We start from the raw sequence: 15,310 nt of genomic DNA on the forward strand, positions 1-15,310 counted from the left end.
TTATATTTGTTTTTGTAAATTATTATAGGGTAAACATTTCTGTTTCTTAGCGTTTTGGCTAGTTTTGACTACATCTACGGGCGGGTGCCAAGTAAATGTAGCGTGTAGTGTGTATGTGTGTATTAATTGTGTGTGTTGAGGTGTTATGCCATGTTCGTCCAATTGCACGAACTTTCGTACTATGCGACAGCGACACGTACGAACGACACAGACTTACTGGCTTCTGACTACCCGTAACGACTAAAAGTAGACACTTAAACATGTATGATAGTTTTGGGTAGGTATATCTGTTTATGTCCAGTGGATAACTTTTGAATGTCTTGGATATAAAAGGTACAGAAGATAGGCCATAGTCCACGTTTTATCCAGGTACGGAAAATACTTACTATTATTAAAGTCGTGAAAAATATTTGATTCACAAGAAATTTATTTTTACTAAAGAAACTAACTAGCTTTTAGATAAAATTCAATTATTATTTTTAACAATTAGATTTTTTAAACAAAGTTTTTTAAAACGTTTTTTATTTGATAGGTATCTGAATCATTAGAGTTAGCCATTTCAAATGTTTTCAGTACCCTCCAATGTAATAAAAGTCCTTAATTAAAAAGGTTGACTGACATTTAGTGCTAATAAAATTAACTATTTATGTTGCTCAAGTTTTTTATCGAGTGGCAGGCTTTAAAACAATTTAAGGTCATGTCAATACACTTATGTATAAATAAGTATGTAGTGTAGATGTAAGAAACTTATGAACATATTATAAGAGTTGTAGATTAATTATGTCATCATCAATCATCTGCCTAGCCTATTCCCAACTATGTTGGGGTCGGCTTCTACTCTAACTAGATGCAGCTGACTACCAGAGTTTTCCGAGGAGCGACTGCCTATTGGTCTACCATGGACTAATACTGTATAGTTGACAAAATTAAAAAATACCAACTTTTTCTTACATAACATTGAAATATTTTTTTAATATTTACTTTTTACCTACAGTTAACTTTAAGTTACCCTACTATATAACAGAGTTTACCTATTAATATACTATGCAATCAGAGCAGGTGTAACTACCCCTACACACTGATTTATAACTATAAATCACTATTGCACATATGGGTAAAGCTGAGTGTTTCCATTTGCAGTAAGTCAGCTTATTTCCTATCCAATACTACCCCAATATACTACGGATATTGTTCCTAGTCATATTACATTAATTAAGCGTATATTAGTGAACCAGGCAAATGTACATATACCTAGATACCTACTATATTAAGCCGTCCATACACTAGACTAGACTAAGACGTGGTGGCCTAATGGGTAAAGCACCAACCTCTCAAGTATGAGTGCGTTTGTTCGATTCTAGGCCAGACAAGTACCAATGTAACTTTTCTAAGTTTGTATGTACTTTCTAAGAATAGGTAGGTATCTATGACACCAATGGCTGATTAATGGTGGAGGAAGATATCTCGGGGAAACCTGAAATCACCAACACCTGGTGATTAACGCTCAATCCTTCTCTGTGTGAGAGGAGGTCTGAGCCCAGCAGTGGGACAATTAAAAGGCTGATGATGATGATAATAGTCTATGCAGTTCTTCTTACATGATTTTAGCCTATCTTCAACAAAAAACAAATGACGGCGATGCGTGTTTAAATAAGACCAATGAATGTATAGTGCATCTTAGAGACCAATATCATCAGGTTATAGGCAGACTTGTGTTGCCCAGTGTACAAACGGCTTTAGTCTGCTGTAAGCTTACGTCAATCACGCAGATTTGATTTGCGAGTACCTGCATTTAATCCCATACAGTCAAATTACGTCTGCATTTAGTCAGTAATTTGAACTGAAATGGTACGATATTCAGTATTAATTTAATCCATGGTTCTGTCTAACCTCGTTCATCCAGTTACCCGGACAACCCAATGCCCCGGTAAGACTGGTAGTCAGACTTTCTGACTTCTGACTACCCGTAAAGGCTGTCAAAAATGCGCAAATCATAGCCAGTTTAGCGTGCCTTTCTAAAAATGAAGGCACTGATTTTGACGTAGATGGTCACCCATCACGGACGGACCGCGCTAGGCGTTGCTTAACCTTATGATTGATTCTTCCAGTATGATATCTTCTAAAATTAAAATAACTTTATTTCATAAAATGAAATAAAATTTTATTCGAACCTTATTACATTATATCCCATTTCATCGTTAGCATTCTCCCGAGACAAATTAATTCAGTAATTAGTGGCTTTTTGGTTTTACCATTAAAATTAAACCTGAATGGTTTTAGCACTACTATTATTGGACTGGCTGATTTTAATGGGCGGCAGTCGACCCGACGGTCGGCATTTTTTTTTATCTTAATTCCATTCAAAGTTGTTAGTCGGTCTGATATATATCAGCTAAATACCTGATCTTCGTAATATCATCATCATCATCATCATCTCAGCCATAGGAAGTCCACTGCTGAACAGAGGCCTCCCCCTTAGATCTCCACAGATACCTGTTGGAGGCGACCTGCATCCAGCGTCTTCCGGCGACCTTCATAATACATATGATACTCCTTACCATTCATGTTGATATTACGTTATGAAACAAACTCGGTCGCCTAAAAGTTTACAATGTGTCCTCTGAATGAAACTAAATGATGTAAGATTTTTATGTTCTGAAAAGCTTCTATTGCTAATAAAAAAAACATCCGATTCTAAATCTTGTCTGTTTTGTAAAGCTTAGTAAAATGCAGGCTTCGTTTAAGTTCACTGAACTGAAACTTACAAGAAAAAAATCGTTTCTTAATGAGATTTATCTCGGATCAGTGAATCATTTTAATTTCATATTTAATCGCTGGAGTGTCGTAATTATTAATTTTGAAAGCATTTATAAAGTTTCCGATAGATTTTTACACCACTAGATCTCATCATCTTCCTAGCCTTTTCCTAACAATATAATCGGCTTCCAGTATAACTGGATGCAGCTCAGTACTAGTGTTTTAGAAGGAGCGACTATCTATCTGACCTCCTCATCCCAGTTACCCAGGCAACCCAAGGTAAGACTGGATGTCACACTTACTGGCTTTTGACTACCCTTAACGACTGCAAAAAAATTTCAAATGACAGCCAAAACTTACAGTTGATTACGCCATCCGAAACACAGTCATTGGTCTCCAAGATATACTTAGAAAGTACACATAAACAAAGATAAGTTGTCTTGGTACTTGCCTGACCTGTAATCGAATCCACACTCATACTTGAGAGGTTGGTTCTTTACCCACTAGGCTAACATGACTCATGACTAAAAGCACTGTATAATTGAGGGCATAATTTGAGAAAGAAATAAAGTTGAGTTTTTAAATGGTAACTGAAAACCAAGGATATTTTTCTGTACCTACAATGTACAAATGAAAAAGTTTCTTTTTGACTCCTTTTAAATAAAGGTCTTGAAAAGGTTTCTTGTTTCAAGAGCCCTTACGTATACATTTAAATTAAAGATTTCCTCCTTGAAAAAACTTTATATTTTTCTTCGTGACATTTTTTTTTGCTTGCTTAGGAAACAAATTGTGAGTGGACTGTTTATTTTGTAGGTCTTATAATAAGACTATTTTTAGTTTATAGTATTAGCATTTTTATGTTATATTATTAGGAGTACTAGGGCTCAATTATAAGATAAGATGAATAAGTATTACAGAAATGAAATACAGAAATTCATAGCTGCTCCTCTTACTTATATCATTAACCTTAGCATAGAAACAGGAGTATTTCCAGAACAATGGAAAGTCGCTGCAGTAAGCCCTATACACAAAGGAGGACCACCTGATAAACCGGAAAACTACCGTCCCATAGCACTTCTTAGTATATTGTCTAAAATTCTTGAAAAGGTTGTAAATACCCGACTAGTTAACTTTTTGGAGAAAAATAACATAATCTCAGAAAGGCAATTCGGCTTTAGGAAGGGAAAATCTACTGAAGATGCCGCTCTTTTGTTAACAAAATCGATTGCAAACTGTATAGAAAAAGGGGACAGATGCATGGCAGTCTTCCTAGACTTGGCTAAAGCCTTCGATACCATCTCTACTGATCTTCTCCTTAAGAAACTAGACGCCTCCGGCATTAGAGGCATACCATTGGACTGGTTCCGTAGTTACCTCACTAACCGTAGCCAATACGTTAAATCAGAGTGTCTCACTAGCAGCAAACTTTCCATAAACTTTGGCGTCCCGCAGGGTAGTCTACTAGGCCCAACACTCTTCACTATATACATAAACGACATACTCAACCTAAATATACACAGTGCAGAACTAATATCTTATGCCGATGATACTGCTATCTTATTTCAAGCAAAAACCTGGGAGCAGTTATTCTCCCTAGCAGAAGAAGGGCTGTCAACAGTAGCACAAACACTCAACAATAACCTATTAACTCTAAACATAAAAAAGACCAAAGCAATCACATTCTTCAAAACCATGACGTCCAGTCCGCCTTCTAACCTTTCACTCAAATTCCACACATGCCATACAAACACACCAAAAGATAGCTGATCTTGTGAACAAATACAACGCACTCACTCTATTCGATACCTCGGCTTAATTATTGATGAAAATCTGTCATACAAAGAGCACATCCAGTCTTTATCCACGCGAGTCAGAAAGCTCATCTATATTATGAAAAAACTAAGAGATCGGACATCTAAAGACACACAGCGCATGGTCTACTACGCCATATGTCAATCTATAATTCAATACGGAATATCTATCTGGGGAGGAGCTGGCAAAACCACTCTCATAGAACTCGAGAGAGCCCAAAGGGCGGTCATCAAGGTGCTCCTCAAGAAACCATTCCTATATCCCACAGACACCTTATTCAACGAATTTGGTGTACTTCGAGTCCGTCAACTCTATATTCTAAATGCATACCTACACACATTCAAACATCTAAAAAAAAGACCGGATTACCAAACGCTGATATCTAAAAGAACTAACCAAGTCCCAGTACCACGCACCATCTCCCTCCTAGCCAGAAGATGCCCTACATACCTGCACACTACAATATTCAACAACGTCAACCGTAGTATATCCCGCAGTACAAATGAACTTCCGTATTTCGCATGCAAAAAGGTGATCAAGAAACTGTTAATGGAACTCACTTACGAAGAAACCGAGAATATTCTCACCGCTTCATCAACACTTGAAAAGACACACTAACTCACACATACCCTCACAGACACCACCCACACACAAAACACACACGAAACCAACCATCACACACAAAACACGAACACAAACACCAAACATCACACACAAAACACGCACAGAAACACCAAACATCACACACAAACACCAAAAAACATACAAAGATCTACCTATTAGCTAAAAAGAAGAGGATTCCATTTCTTTTTCTTTTATTCATGTTATTATTTTATTTTTCTCTTTTTCTTTTTTTGAACTTAATTGTCCAGAGAAACAAAACAATTAATTTGCACGAAAAAGCAACTTATGTTTTCAGTTTTTGACCTCATTAACCTAATTTAAATTTTATTTTATTTTTATTACTTTAATCTCCAGAGAGAGAACTATTTATCTGCAAGAATGCGATTTATGTTTTAGTTGCTGATCTCCCTAAAATATGTTAATTTAGTTTTATATATTCCTAAGTGTCCACCGATTACATACAAAGTAATGTTAATGTTATTATCTGACCTACAACCAGAATTTACGCATAAAAACCACAATGTAATTAGAAAATAGGTCCCCAAGATACAGGCACAGCCTAGTTTGGGGACCACAGAACTGATAAAAATGACTCTCGTAATATAGTTACAGTTTACCTTTATTGTAATCTACCTCATAACATTAAGAAGTGATTTGCGAATGTAACTGTGGATCAATAAACGAATTTATTATTATTTATTTTATTATTACCATACAACGTGGCAGCGATGTGGAGAAATGAATCAACGCCATTTTCTTTCGTATAAAAAATATGTATTTGCATTTTATTTTTAAGTATTTAAGAGTAGTTTACGTGTGTATGTAAGTGTTTTATACATTATATCGTGCTAAACAGGAGAACGAATAGAGTGTCTATGCAAATGATTTCAAGTGCTCTATAATATGTCTTGCGCAGCCAGCTAATCTGCTTAGAGAGAACAGCCACCGTTGCTTACAATCCGTCTAAATCCAACAATACATGGTATAAACCAATTTGTCTTAATAACTCTGAGATCAGATACCACACATCTGCACTCTGTCAGTGTTGTTCTGTACATTGTCGATGCTAGCACAGCACTAGCTGATATCGATAAATGATCACATCCCTCAGCAAGTCGATATCGAGAGCTGTGACAGGGGCATCTATCGTGAGCAGGCTTGACCGATTACGTCACCATTGATTAATTGTTACACCCAGAAACTAGACGATGTTATATACAATATATAGCTACTTGCTAAATTAATAAGTTAGAATATTAGTTCCAAAGAAGATTTAGGTAATATTACCCAAGTAATATTGAATCATAAAAATACACTTATATTTTTTGCAGTTAACGCTTAACTTATGGAACTCTGTATGGTGTTTGTAAATGAACCAATCTTAAAGAAAGTTACACAGATATTCTATACCTAGCTTTTCTTTATCAGAGCTAGCCTAGCATCTAGTCTAGGAAAGGATTCAAGTTACTTTTTATCCGAGTGCCAGAAGTAGTTCCCTGCCCTATATAAATAAATAAACAGCAAATCAATCAATACATTTACTCTCACTTCTTAAATTGTTAATTAAGATAAATTCAACCCTATTTTCCGTAAAACTAGATAAACAAAGTATCAATCCCATATAATCCAACTAAAGAATATCCTTAGACAATAACACAAACTTATTTTTAGAAGTGAAGATTAACAAATAGTTATAGAGACAAAAATATCATCTCCCACGCATAAAGGTTTGCGTGAAAGATAAATATAGGTACATATAAATATAGGTACATATAAGACAGACTGGCCGCAAATATTGGCGGATACGCCCACGTTTCGCATAATTTGATTTGCGATTCAACACTTCTAACTACCCCCGTACTCTGCCGACTAAACTGTCGGCTGATAGTTGCTGATAATAATAAGGGAACGGGTTTATAATAAAGCAGATAAGGAAATTTTAATCTAATGAAACTTTTTGGTCAGTTTGATGACATACTCGGTCGGAGCCGAATAGAAAGCACCTACCCTTCCTTGAGACATGGGCTATCTGACACTAAACATTTTCAAAATAGGACTAGTCAGTTCGCGTTTCGGAAAGCACGATAAACTGTAGGTCCCGGCTGTAAATTGAACATCTTTGACAGTCGTTACAGGTAGTCAAAAGTCTAACAACCAGTCTTATCAGTAGAACACTGGTAGTCGGCTGCACCTGGTTAGACTGGAAGCTGACCCCAATATAGTTGGGAAAACGCTCGGCAGGTGATGATTCTAGTAGTTCCAGTGACCAGACTTTCAAAGAAACAAAGTCTTCATCTTTGTAATACATGTAAGTTTAAACAAAATACTCTCAATTCAAATCAGTGTTCTACAAACCACAAAAAAATAAAAGAAATAAAAGAATCGCATTCAACAATGTCGTCTCAAAAAAACCGCTATTGAAATAAACAAAGTGCATAAAACATGACTTGTACGGTATTTAGGTCAAGAATATTCTCAGAAAATAACTACGGAAATTGTAAGGGTTACAATGGAGTTGCATTTTCAATTCTCACCTCCATTCTTAAGGCACGAATAAGTTTTTCAATATCTTTTCGAGCGATCATTTTGATAAGGAAATGAAATAGGTATTTTCTGTAGTTATTCGTAGTATTTGGTACGAATCTTGTAGGTACGTAGCAGTGTTGTTTATAGCTTTTAAATAATACTATCTATTATATATTTGTTACCAACATTTTAAAGTTCATTCGATATACCTACTATGAAGCATGGACTTTTATACTGAAATGGTAGGCATGATCTTTTGGTAATGAATACTTCAAAAAGTCACTTAGTTTTTGTAAATCCTTCATTAAGATTATTATATTGCAATATGATTCTACTGGATCCTAGTTCGTAGAAACCACCAAGAAATTATTCTTTTCCAATATTCGTATAAAAATGGCAGAAACTCATCAGCCTGAAACAATGTTCTTCAAAAAGCCACCAGCAAAACACTGTCTCGTTTTAAAAAACGGTACCTCACATCAATTTATTAATTATCAAAACGAAGCTCTCTGTACCTTCATATTTTTCAGTCTGGTGATACGTCAAAAAGCTTCACAGAACTCGGATTATCCTATAGAAAGCACTATCAATCACAGGACTTTTTATTTCGTGTACACAGAACAAAGGAATATACTACTCGCATATCCCAGGTTCATTTGCCATTCTCAAAGTAACAGTCCATACAGTCACAATTTTTTAGGACCAGAACATTTTTTTCCATTATTTTAATGGACCTTTTGATGAATATTTCATGCTGTTAGTTTTTTTTTTGTTATTATTTCTTATCGTTACACCGATGGCCAATCACTTTGACTTAATTCTTGCTGTCTGAAACACTTTGTATGATTGTATCGTGGATAAAAAAATTACTAGCGGAGGTGCCATAAAGGAGAATCTCCTGAGAAAGTAGCATCGCTAAAATGCGGGTGAATGGGGGACGAGGAACGCTACTGTTTTCATCCTTATACTTACGCCTTCTTTGGACCCGACCATTTTTTGTAATACCAAAAATCGTTGACAGATGTCTCAAAGAACTCGAAAACCTCGTTCGTTCACTCGTAACTGATCGTTTTGGTCACGCCCACCGTACATTTTTGACCTAGAAGAAGGCGCCTGACCTAACCGTATTTTCTTTTCTTACTCCATGGATTGTATCTTCTAATCTAAATATACATAGTGCTCATGTACTGATAGATTACAAAGTCAGATTTAGTAGCCGACATCGAAAAGGAAGCGAATAGAATATTCTTTTGAAAATACTGTCTAGTTTTAGTCGCCCATGTGGTCGCAAGTGTGACTGCCGTACAAGGGGCTACAGGTTCGTTTCCCTGGGTCGGTCGGAATCTCCTTGTGGGTTTTACAAACTTCAGAGATCGTCAGATGGATTTGAGAAAACTCAGACAATAAGACTTATGAGGTGATTAAACCAGCAGCTCACTTGATAAAAAGAAGTAAAAGTATGTAAGTAATGGTTTTTAAAGAATATTCGGTAAAACACACATTCTGAGATAATTACTTACTATTCTTTGAGTATAGATATGTAATTATAAGGAACATGAACGATGCTTGAACCAAATAATTCCTTAATTAATTCGTAAACATACGTATTTATTTTTGTGACACCAAACTGTAGTTACCGATTTCAATTCATGATCAAGCTCATTAAAACGATCGCTCATACTTTCATATTACTTAATTTGCCTTTATTTGAGTAATCATGTAAAATAGGCCTCGATAATTAAATGTAGACTGATTTTTTTAAATTATAACAGGCATAAAAACTTCAAACAAATTTTTCACTTCAACTGTAAAAATTTGTATCTAATTGGCGAATGCCACTACCTACGCCTAATAAATCAATTTTATTCAATTCCTAAAATTAAATAAAGATCTACATACATACATACCCACTTCCAAAGTTTAATTATCTCAGTTTATATTTGGACCGGCCCTGAGCCGGCGGACGTGTAAGTAAGAATCAATAAAAGTGATTAAAAAATTCTGTACGTACGAATGTCAACGTACACTGGCGAGCATGGAAAAGGGGACAGTTGATTGCCGAAAAAAAGGGTGCTATTGTTTTTAATTATGAGATAACTTTTGTGATTAGGTACAGTTTTGTAGAATGCGATGTATTTATATAAGTTAAATTCTAGTTAGGTATATGTTAGATCGACGACATATTAAATTGCGCAATATAAGGTTCAGTTAAAATATTGTATAATACAAACTTAAGATGTTCCAAAACATTGCGCAATATTCCATTTCAACGTTATGCCTACGGTCGGTCACAATTTGAAATATTTCGCAATTTTTTTGATCGTTTAGTTAGCTCCCAACTCGTTAAAAGTTTTACGTTTTGACAAAATTTCAAAGTCCTAGTAGGGCCTGTATTAAATTCTGATGGAGTCACGGTCTCCTATATGACAGCGTCGAAATAAAGTATCTCAAAAATGTATGAGGCTTTGTAAATGGTAATGGTACTATTGGAATACACGTAAATATTATATCACTGGTTCGTAAATAGATGAACTCTCACACACTCAGAAATGATAAATGATTTTTTATTAAAAGTGAAGTAGTCCCTAGTCCCTACAGAACACTAATACGTATAAAGCTAGTTATACAAATTTACTCATCCATGTGCTATAAATTCATTAATTGCTGTCAATAGTAGTTTCCCGCACCCGGCTAAAAGCTATCCTTTGTCCTTTCTCAGGTTCTACACTAACATACTATCTGTGTACCTTTCTCTGACGATTGACTTATCTATGTACCAAAGTTTAATCGATTCCGTAGGTTTAGCGTGAAAAGCCTATTCTCTAGGTATTTGAAAAACTGTATAAAATATTAAACATAATTGCTGAAGTGCGTGTTAAAGCAAGAAACCAATTTAAAATCGAGGTGATTCTCAACCAAATAGTTTCATTACAATTTCTACTTCACACTTAGTGTAAAATTCGTTACTAAGTTAAGCAATATCTTAAATATTTTACGAATAGTTGGGCTAAAGGAACTTAGTTGATGTTGTTCGATAAATTAATTGATTAATTTAAGTTATGAGCTCCAATATATTGACTGAGTTTTAATTATACGCCTGGATGTTTCCCGACTATGATGGAATCAACTGCTGAGGTGAATAAAGAGTATCTTGAAGATATGTATGTCATGATGAAAAGTCTTGCGGCCAATATTCTATTTGTCAATTTGCTTCTTAGTGATAGAATTTAGACATATACAAGTTATTTAAATAAACTACCTTTAAATAAAACGATCCTTTATAGTATCCACGATCTGCCCGTGACCATAAGCCGCGTTTGTTAAATTCCTATATATTCGCATACTAATAAATAATCATAAATGTATGGTTCTTAATGTATCATATTATGTTCAGTGAATACTGAGCAAAAACCTATGTTTTTTGTAAAGTACAAACAGACACGTTTTATTGATTTTAGTGAGTATAGATAGGTATTCCAGCAGTATTTTCCATCTAGCCCTGATATTGCATTCTGTAGTCTAAACGATTTCATGATTGGAAGTGTCAAGGCAAGCCATATCTTCATCAACTGGCAAAACGTAATTTCCATAAGAAAAGATATCGGAATTTCTTATAGACTTTATTGGTAGAAGTATTCATATTTTTTGAAGAAGAAAAATATATATGAAATAGGTCGTGGGTGCCTCCAAAATTATACCTAAATGAAATTGTTGATAGAAAAGAACTAGAAATTATTTTTATAACTGAAATAGGCATATTATTTTGAAGTGGTTTATTTTTCCAAGATTTGTTGAAGAATATAATTTTAGCAAAATCATAAAATACCTATTGTGTGTTTCCAGTTATTTCTGTACTATTAATGTCTCATGAAATCACTGGGGGTGATTTCGTGGCAGGGTAATTAGTAAAAATATAAAAATGTTGGAGCTAAAAACTAATTTCTGAACTGTTAATGAATATTGTGAAATAATTTTCGTGTCATATTTAATTTGTTTTCTCCTCACAAATCCTACTAATTTGTAAATGTGAATCTTCGTGTTTTGTTCTCTTTCAAGCGAAAGTTACTAGATGGATTGTGATACTCGGCAGAAACATGACTATTTCTTAACAATGTGAGGGAAGTATTTCCCCCGACATGCGGGTAAAACCACAGACTAAAGTGGTATATTTTTGTATTCATATTTTTTTAAAGGAAACCCAACTTTTAGCAAACGAGACTGTTAGACGAAGGGTATCAAAGCCATTAATGAGGAACCTTTTGATTACAATAACTACTATTTTTTTATTTATATAGGTACTTTGAATTTCAGTCATTACAAGTGACAAATGAAACTACCCACTATTAATATCACTACCCTCGTAAAAGCATTCTTCAGTAATTAAAGTACCAGTTTACGGCTTACTAAATATAAAACTCCAGTATCCCATTTTAATAACTTTGATATTTTATCCACGGAAAATAATCCCTTACCTACCTCCTTAGTAATATTTAAGAAAACAAGGGAAGCTCTGATGGGGTACTTAAAAGACATGATATTCTTTTGATCCCAAAACATAATGTAATTTTTATGCGAGTTACAGTTACCGCTAAATAATTTTGCCATCCTGAAGGTAGCCATATCCGCATATCCTTTTGCATTTATTCGTTCAGATATTGTAGAAAAGTTGCTAGTGTGTTGTTGACTTCACACTAGTAAAGAGAAATATGAACGTGAGCCATAAGCGGCCCTGGTACATCAAAGGCTTAAGAAGGAACATGGTGGGTTTTAGTCTGTAACCGTCGTACCACAAAAAAAATTAAACGTCCGCTGAACAAATACGGTCCGTTTTCAACAGATGTTTAAGTAAGCAAGTAAGTATTAGAGTCTGACACTCCCTCATGCTGCACCCACAGCTTGATTCATTTGATAATTTCACAAAAAAGGCGTCATAGGGCTAACGTCAGAATTGCAAAGTTGTCTAACTTATACTGTATTCTAACTTACACATTAGAATTCCATTAATTATTGATTTTAATTTAATTATTTCATTTTAACTTATTTAATTGATTCTCCTAATTGCTGAGTTATATCTCACTCAATCCAGCACTCAATGGCAAATTGTAACTATCATGTTAGATAGCGTAACCTTCATACTACTAATTACTACATTAATACGTAATAATAACAATTACTATGATTCAGACTTGTGTATAACATGGAACCGCCCGCACACTACAAGCTTTTTGTCGGTCGATAGTTTGTTTGGGCTCATAAATCAGTATGAAGAGTACGCACATTGTACTATTCTAAGTATATGTTGGACACCAACATCTGATAAAAAGGTGAAGGAAAACATCTTGAGGAAACCTGGACTATAAAGTCTGAAATCACCAACCCGCATTGAGCAAGCATGGTGTTTAACGCTCAATCCTTCTCCGTGTGAGAGAAGGCCGCAGCCCAGCAGTGGGACGATAAAAAAAGGCTGTAACAGTAACGCGCGTCACAAAGATCAGGTATTTAGCCGGTATCAGACCGACTTTTTTACTTTTTATTTATTTATTGCCTACTATAGTGTCAACTGTTAAGTCGCCAGTGTGCGGGTACTCTTATCGTACGAATATATAGGAGTGGGTGACCCGAACATAATCAATTTCGCTACCCATTTCCATTGTAATGACTGGCGGATGAACATTCTACAAACGAAATATACTGAACAAATATCTGAATATTTATTACTTCCTTTTATATTAATGTACTGGAAGGGGATTTCTTATCATCTGCCTAGCCTTTTCCATAACTAATGATTCTATGTCCTAACCTGGTCTATTCCCAACTATGTTGATATCTGCTTCTAGTCTAAAAAAATGTAGCTGAGTATCAGTGTTTTACATAAAACAACTGACTATCCGACCTCCTTAACCCAGTTACTTGGGCAACCCGATACCCATTGGTAAGACTGGTTAATAAAAATATTAAAATAACCTAAGTCTTTCACATTCATTTTCAATTTGTAAAGCTAACTGTTGCTCAAACGTGTGTATCATAATATTTTTGTAAAGAAAGACTAGTTCAAAACATACGTAATGATGAGTCAGCAATATTTTAATCAATTTGAAAATGTCATTTATAAGTAATCGACGATTTATCAGCCTAATAGTAGGGTGTCTTTTTTAATTTTCCTACTATTTAGTAAATAGGTAATATAAATTGATTTTATGACTAACGACCGTGCAATCTATTTCTTAATAAGGGTCAATCCCAATACCCTATCTCTCATGAGAGATAAGAATATGACATTTGTATGATGTAATTTCAAAATTCTATCCATTGTAAGCAAATTAACAGATAGAATAGAACATTAAGAACGACCGAAATAACGTCGTCCTATTCCTATATTTGTAGTATTCAAATCTATGGCCATAAAAAGAAATAATGTCTACATCATCTGCCTGGTATTTTCCCAATCATGTTGGGGTCGGCTTCCAGTCTAACTGGATGCAGCTGAGTACCAGTGTGTTACAAGGAGCGACTGCCTATCTCCACCGCAATTATTTTAATAATAATTAATTAATCCGCCGTTAATATCTGTTTGTATTTTATGTTTCTCTTTCTACCCACTTTATGTTTTATTTCTTATTGTGTCTTTTTGTGTGTCCTGAATAAATGTTTTATCTATCTATCCTATCTGACCTCCTCAACCCAATACCTCTTGGTAAGAGTGGTTGTCAGACTTACTGTCTTCTGACTACCCGTAACTACTGCCAAAGATGTTCAAATGACAGCCGAAACCTGCAGTTTATCGTATCTTTCGAAACGAAATAGTGTCTCCTACCATAATTTAATAAAATCGTGGTAGTTTAAAATGACAATTTAATTCTGAATTTTATTTTAATATAAGATGAACTGTAAGGGCAAAACCCTACAATTGAGTAACATTATTGCTATCTCCATTCATTCTATCGTATGAGCAAACGTTCCAACGAATCTATTGTATTGTACTTTCATTCTTTAGCTCTTTATTTAAAGGAAAACGTTTACCGATATAGAAATGTATTGGACAAGAATTGTCGAGGAACATACCAGTATTTTTTTAAATATCCATCGGTAGGATATCTGTGTATGTTTTTTTGGTACAGTATTTATTAGGTCTCTCATTTCTATCATACTAGCTGGCTGAACCCTTATCAATTTATTTTTGAAAAATGATTTACTTGATTTTAATAATAGGTTTTTCTATCCTTTTTTACAACATTTATTTGATGTATAAACCGTATTAAAAACGTTAGGTAGGCAGGACGTAATTCGTTATAATTCTTTAAACCAAATCCGAAGCCGATGTTACACCGCAAGTGAATCGGAACGTTCCCTTCGTGAAATACCTATTTCATCGTTCACCGATTAAAAGGAAAACGAACCGAAGTTTCTAAAGCCTTCCCAAGTGTTGCCACACACAGGCAGTTTAAACAAAGACCTGTAACCCACGTAAAACGGAACACCCAATAGAACCGACCCAAAAATCTTCCGCATCTAATATATTACAGACTCGGATTTAAAACGCTCAAAAGAATTATAGTAATGTCCCTAAATATTGATTCCGTTAAAACTAAAG

General features: G+C 34.8%; 1 protein-coding gene across 1 annotated transcript in view; it reads right to left on the minus strand.

Moving 5' to 3' along the window:
• Positions 1-15,310, minus strand: part of LOC110373863 (solute carrier family 7 member 14) — a 146,495-nt gene that overhangs the window by 130,719 nt on the left and 466 nt on the right. The gene's annotated exons all lie outside the window — the stretch shown is intronic.

This window comes from Helicoverpa armigera, chromosome 1 (genome assembly GCF_030705265.1).
Source record: "Helicoverpa armigera isolate CAAS_96S chromosome 1, ASM3070526v1, whole genome shotgun sequence".
NCBI classification, from domain to species: Eukaryota; Metazoa; Arthropoda; class Insecta; order Lepidoptera; family Noctuidae; genus Helicoverpa; species Helicoverpa armigera.